Source organism: Colobus angolensis, unplaced genomic scaffold (assembly GCF_000951035.1).
Source record: "Colobus angolensis palliatus isolate OR3802 unplaced genomic scaffold, Cang.pa_1.0 Scaffold88, whole genome shotgun sequence".
Lineage (NCBI taxonomy): Eukaryota > Metazoa > Chordata > Mammalia > Primates > Cercopithecidae > Colobus > Colobus angolensis.
In genome coordinates, this window is record NW_012122709.1 from 3,343,215 (window position 1) to 3,350,339 (window position 7,125).

Consider the following 7,125-nt stretch of genomic DNA (forward strand, 5'->3'; position numbering starts at 1 on the left):
CAATTTTTTGTATTTTTAGTAAAGAAGGGGTTTCACCATGTTGGCCAGGCTGGTCTCAAACTCCTGACCTTAGGTGATCCACCTGCCTCGGCCTGCCAAAGTGCTGGTATTACAGGTGTGAGCCATCACAGCTGGTGGTGCTTATATACATATTTTTCCTGTAGGATTTTTGCTGCCTACATATCTATTTTCTTAATTTTTCTATAACTTTTACGTAGTATTTAGTAGTAAATTAAAAGTCTGTTTATTAGATATGAATGGTATTTTAAAATGATATTCATTAATACATTTTTAATAAAATGAGGAAAATGTGTTAATTTAAAATATATGATTCAAAAATAAATATATTTTAGTCACATCTATGTAAAAATATACAAAGAAACAATCTGGGTGAAAATATATCTCTGTTAACGGACAGTGGGGTGGTAGGGTTAGGGCTGACATGATTCATCTTTCTATTTTGTAATGTATTTAACTTTTTAAATTTTATGACTATTACATTAACTTTATTTTTTAACAATATTCCATGTGAGAAAAAGGTTGGCTTAAGTTCGTACACGTGTCAGTTAAGATAATCCTATTATAACAAATAAGCTTCAGAATTTCAGTGACTAGCACAACAGAAGTTGATTTCTTGTCCACACACAGTACAAAATGAATATTCCCAGTGAACAGTTGTATCCTTTTATTCTCACGTGTTCCAGTTTGGCCAACAAATTACATAGTCAGCTCAGTATTAAGAGATCCAGGCTCAGTTCTCTAAAGATGCTTCCCCAACTTCTTCTGCATCAAACCGTGGAAGAGGAAAAGCCTAGATAATCAGGCATAGGAGTGTGTTCTGGGCCAGGTCTGGAAGGTGCCCACATCATTTCCACTCACATCCATTTATTGCAACAATCGCACGGCCACACCTAATCCCAAACGAGGCCGGACAATGCAGCTCATCAATGAAATGAACTGCATTTCTTCCCTCAGAAGAAAAGGAAATTATTTTGCCAAACTGCCAGCTTGTCTCTATCAAAATGCTTAATGGTGTGTACTGTTTATAAGGATCATGTGCTCTACATTTCGTTTCCTGCTTACGAAACGAACACATATCCATTATAGAAAAATCAATTATATAAAGATGAAAATAAGAATCACATAAAATTGTTCTGATTATTGCCCTTTTCCCACAATTCTGTCCAATTTGTGTCAAATTGTACACAGCTTTACGTTCCACTTTTTCCATTTAATATTAGGTAATAGAAGATAGCTGGCTAGCGGCACTAGCCAGAAGCACTCGCTTCCTCCACAAAGAAGGACCAAAACAGTAGGTAGATAATCACATATCAAATGGTATTTCTTTTTTTTTTTTTTTTTTTTTGAGATGGAGTCTCGCTCTGTCACCCAGGCTGGAGTGCAGTGGCCGGATCTCGGCTCACTGCAAGCTCCGCCTCCCGGGTTCACGCCATTCTCCTGCCTCAGCCTCCGGAGCAGCTGGGACTACAGGCGCCCGCCACCATGCCCGGCTAGTTTTTTTGTATGTTTTCGTAGAGACGGGGTTTCACCGTTTTAGCCAAGATGGTCTCGATCTCCTGACCTCGTGATCCGCCCCTCCCGGCCTCCCAAAGTGCTGGGATTACAGGCTTGAGCCACCGCGCCTGGCCCTTAAGACAGAACATAAGAATTCGCAGGAAAGTGACGGGAAACCTCCAAATCATGGAAGGAGTGGAAAGTGAAGCAGCCAGCCTGGCTGGGGTCAGGTTGAAGCCAGGAGATACTCCACAGTGCAGGGAAGAGGTAAGTGAGAGACAAACAGGAGTGCAATTGCCACCATAGACTTCTGCAACCCTAGCCACAGGAGAACCTTCGAATGCTTATGGGCTCTTAGACTAGTATAGGGAGCTGCCTGGAATCCATGTGATGGCATTGTTCCGAAAAGGGAGTTCATGCTGAGTCCCACACACCCCTTGAGACCCAAGCAGCTAAGCATGGCACCATTTTGAGAGCCCATCTCCCAGGAGACTACAGCTCGCCCTGGGGCCCAAGAGCCCCTGCATCTCAACATCCCTGAAGCCACGCTGACATCCCCCCACATCCACCTAAAGGAATTCAGCATTGCAACACTGGCTGGACTCACCATGCAGCTGGGTCCCCAACACTCTGGCCCACACAGTGTCCTATAACCTAAGGAACAAGAGATACAGTGCATTAGGGAGCCTGTCCCTGAGACAAAGTGAGCCAAAGTGCATGTTCCTCAGAGCCTGAGAGCCATCTGCCTGGGACCACTGCCACTGACAGCAACCCTGCATCCCCGCACTTCCCAACTCATACAACAGTGCCACTGTGAACCAGCATGCACCTTCTAGGGTCCTGGGGACTGGCCCACATAGACTCTGTCCCAGAGCTTGTGGACAGGCCCACTCTACCCACTGCTGCTACTATCACCTCTGCTACCACTCAAGTGCACCATGTGGGGGCCTGGATATCAACCCACCCCACCCATTGCAGTCTGCACCAGCACGTATCATCAGAGGACTTGAGGACAGGACTACTTTGGCTGGCACTGCCCTGTCAGTAACCACATGCATCATCCAGGTGCCTACGGATGGACCTGCCCCTCCTGCTACTACAGGCCCCCATGCACACCTTCTGGGAGACTGAGATCATCCCCACACAGCCTAACGGCACTCACACACATCATCTGGATCCCAGCGATTGACCCATTCTGCCCACCACCACTGGCACCTATGCACACCCACCAGGAGCCAGAGGACAGGCCTGCCCAATCTGCTGCCACCACCACTACCATCAACCACTTGCACATGCCACCTGAGAGCCTCAGGACTAGCCCACCCAGTCTGTTACTGCCACCACTAACACATGCACATGCTTCCTGAGAGCCTCAGGGTTGACCTGACACTGCTACTGCCATCACAAATGCCAAACAAACCACCCAGAGACCCAAGGACCCTCCTTCCTTGGGTCCATCACCAAGACCTGGCACACTCCTGCCACTGCTGGCACCCAAGCAAGCCGCAAGCCATCTGGAGGTTCAAGAATTGACCTGAACAAACCCACACCATCAATGCTCATGTACACTGCCCAGGGGCCCAAGGATCAGCATATCCTACCCACCACTGCCACTACTGGTGCCCAAAGACCAGCCCACCTGGTGTCCCCATTTAAGAAAAGTTTCACCATAGCCTCCACTAACAACTGCAGCCTAAGATACTGAGGAACTCACAGGCACCACTGATACTGATTATACCCAAAGAAATCGCATAGAGACTACACTACTGCCTCTTCCCAGAATCAAAGCCGAAGTACTTTACCCAGCCAGCACTATAGATACACCTATAAGGAAAAAGTATTGTCCTATGAAAGCCAATCCATAAAATTGGAAAAAGTGGCTGTTATACCAGATTTGTAGATACCAGTGTAAGAACGCATGAAACATGAGAAAGCAAAGAAATATAATACCCCAAAGGAACAAAATAATTATCCAGCAACAGATTACAACAAAAAAAATCTATGAAATGCCTGAAAAACAATTAAAAATAATGATCTTTAAGACACTCAGTGATACATGAGAGAACATAAATAAATAATACAAAGAAATCAGAATAACAACTCATGATCTAATTGAGAAATTTAACAAACAGATAATTATCATAAAGAAGAACCAAACAGAAATCCTGCAACTTAACAATTCAATGAACAAAATTTAAAAAAAAAAAAAAAACTGGGCCAGGCGTGGTGGCTCAAGCCTGTAATCCCAGCACTTTTGGAGGCCGAGACAGGCGGATCATGAGGTCAGGAGATCAAGACCATCTTGACTAACACAGTGAAACCCCATCTCTCCTAAAAAATACAAAAAACTAGCCAAGCGAGGTGGTGGGTGCCTGTAGTCCCAGCTGCTCCAGAGGCTGAGGCAGAAGAATGGTGTAAACCCGGGAGGCAGAGCTTGCACTGAGCTGAGATCCAGCCACTGCACTCTAGCCTGGGCCACAGAGCAAGACTCCGTCTCAAAAAAAAAAAAAAAAAAACTGAAAGCCTTAACAATAGACTAGATCAAGCATGAGAAAGAATTTCTGAACTCAAAGACAAGTCTTTTGAAATAACTCAGAACTAAAAATGAAGAAAGCTATGTAAGACATGAGACACCATAAAACCACCAAATATTTGAATTTTGGGCATTCCACAAGAAGAGACGAGAAAAGGCATAGATAACTTATAAAATGAAATAGCAGCTAAAAACTTCTCAAGTCTTACAAGAGCTATAGGAATCTCAAAGATCCACAAATATTGGGTTGGTGCAAAAGAAATTGGGGTTTTCGTGCCAAAATAGCTCAGTTGGGAGAGCGTTAGACTGAAGATCTAAAGGTCCCTGGTTCGATCCCGGGTTTTGGCAGCTACTTTGGCCGGGCGCGGTGGCTCAAGCCTGTAATCCCAGCACTTTGGGAGGCTGAGACGGGCGGATCACGAGGTCAGGAGATCGAGACCATCCTGGCTAACACGGTGAAACCCCGTCTCTACTAAAAAATACAAAAAGCTAGCCGGGCAAGGTGGCTGGCGCCTGTAGTCCCAGCTACTCGGGAGGCTGAGGCAGGAGAATGGCATAAACCCGGGAGGCAGAGCTTGCACTGAGCTGAGATCCGGCCACTGCACTCCAGCCCGGGCGACAGAGCGAGACTCCATCTCAAAAATAAAAATAAAAAAAAGAAATTGGGGTTTTCATCTGATCTTTGACAAACCTGACAAAAACAAGCAATGAGAAAATGATTCTCTATTTAATAAATGGTGCTGGGAAAACGGGCTAGCCATATGCAGAAAACAGAAATTGTATTCCTTCCTTACACCTTATACAAAAATTAACTCAAGATGGATTAAAGACTTAAATGTAACACCCAAAACCATAAAAACCCTAGAAGAAAACCTAGGCAATACCATTCAGGACATAGACATGGGCAAAGACTTCATGGCCAAAACACTAAAAGCAATTGCAACAAAAGCCAGTATTGACAAATGGGATCTAATCACACTAAAGAGCTTCTGCACAGCAAAAACCATCAACAGAGTGAACAGATAACCTACAGAATGGAAGAAAATTTTTGCAATCTATTCCTCCAACAAAGTTCTAATATCCAGAATCTATAGGAACTTAAACAAATTTACAAGAAAAAAGCAAACAACCCCATCAAAAAGTGGGCACAGGATATGAAGAGACACTCTCAAAAGAAGACATTTATGCAGCCAACAAAACTATGAAAAAAAGCTCATCATTACTGGTCATTAGAGAAATGCAAATCAAAACCACAATGTGATAGCATCTCACATCAGTTAGAATGATGATCATTAAAAAGTCAGGAAACGACAGATGCTGGAGAGGACGTGGAGAAATAGGAATGCTTTTACACTGTTGGTGGGAGTGTAAATTAGTTCAACCATTGTGGAAGACAGTGTGGTGATTCTTCAAGGATCTAGAACGAGAAATACCATTTGACCCAGCAATCCCATCACTGGGTATACACCAAAGGATTAGAAATCTTTCTACTATAAAGACACATGCACACGTATGTTTATTGCAGCATTGTTCACAATAGCAAAGTCTTGGAACCAACCCAAATGCCTATCAATGATAGATGGGGTAAAGAAAATGTGGCACATATATACCATGGAATACTATGCAGCCATAAAAAAGGATAAGTTTGTGTGCTTTGCAGGGACACGGATGAAGCTGGAAACCATCATTCTCAGCAAACTAACAAAGGAACAGAAAACCAAATACCACGTGTTCTCATTCATAAGTGGGAGTTGAACAATGAGAACACATGGACACAGAAAGGGGAACATCATACACTGGGGCTTGTCGGGGAGTGGGGGGCTAGGAGAGGGATAGCATTAAGATGGATACCTAATGTAGATGATGGGCTGATGGGTGCAGAAAACCACCATGGCACGTGTACATCTATGTAGCAAACCTGCACGTTCTGCACATGTATCCCAGAATGTAAAGTATTTTTTAAAAAGATACAGAACTGCAGACTGGATAAAAACAAACCAACTATCTTCTGCCTTCAGGAGACTCACCTAACACATAAGGACTCACATAAACTTAAAGTAAAAGGGTGGAAAAAGGCATTTCATGCAAAAGGACACCAAAAGCAAGCAGGGTAGCTATTCTTATATCAGACAAAACAAACTTTACAGCAAGAGCTGTTAAAAAGACAAAGAGTGAAATATAATTGTAAAAGACCTTGTTCCCCAGGAAAATATCATAATCCTAAAATATATGGACCTAACACTGGAGCTCCCAAATTTATAAAACAATTACTAATAGACCTAAGAAATGAGATACACAGCAACACAATAATAGTGGGGGACTTCAATACTACACTAACAGCACTAGACAGGTCATCAAGACAGAAGGCCAACAAAGAAACAATGGATTTAAACTATACATTGGAACAAATAGACTTAACAGATATATACAGAACATTTCATCCAACAACTGCAGAATACACATTCTATTCAACAGTGTATGGAACTTTCTCCAAGATAGACCACATAATAAGCCATAAAATGAGCCTCAATAAATTTAAGAAAACCGAAATTATATCAAGTACCCTCTCAGAGCACAGTGGAAAAAAACAGAAAATCAACCCCAAAAGGAGCCTTCAAAATCATGCAAATACATGGAAATTAAATAACCTGATCCTGAATGAGCACTGGGTCAAAAACAAAATCAAGATAGAAATGAAAACTTCTTTTATTATTATTATTATTATTATTATACTTTAAGTTCTATACCTACGGAAATTAAAAATTCTTTGAACTCAATTATGATAATGACACAACGTATCAAAACCTCTGGGATACAGCAAAGGTGATACTAAGAGAAAAGTTCATAGCTCTGCATGCCCACATCAAAAAGACTGAAAGAGCATAAACTAACATTCTAAAGTCACAACTCAAGGAGCTAGAGAAACAATAACAAACTAAACCCAAACCCAGCAGAAGAAAGGAAATAACCAAGAACAGAGCAGAACTAAATGAAATTGAAACAAAAAAAATACAAAAGATAAATGAAACAAAAAGTTGTTTCTTTGAAAAGATAAATAAAATTGATAGACCATTAGC

The 7,125-nt window shown here is 42.3% G+C and overlaps 1 non-coding gene across 1 annotated transcript; it reads left to right on the top strand.

The window, feature by feature from the left end:
• Window positions 1-4,323: 4,323 nt before the first annotated feature.
• On the top strand, window positions 4,324-4,396 carry TRNAF-GAA. The gene has a single exon. It is a non-coding gene; the product is annotated as a tRNA-Phe (tRNA).
• Window positions 4,397-7,125: the final 2,729 nt, after the last annotated feature.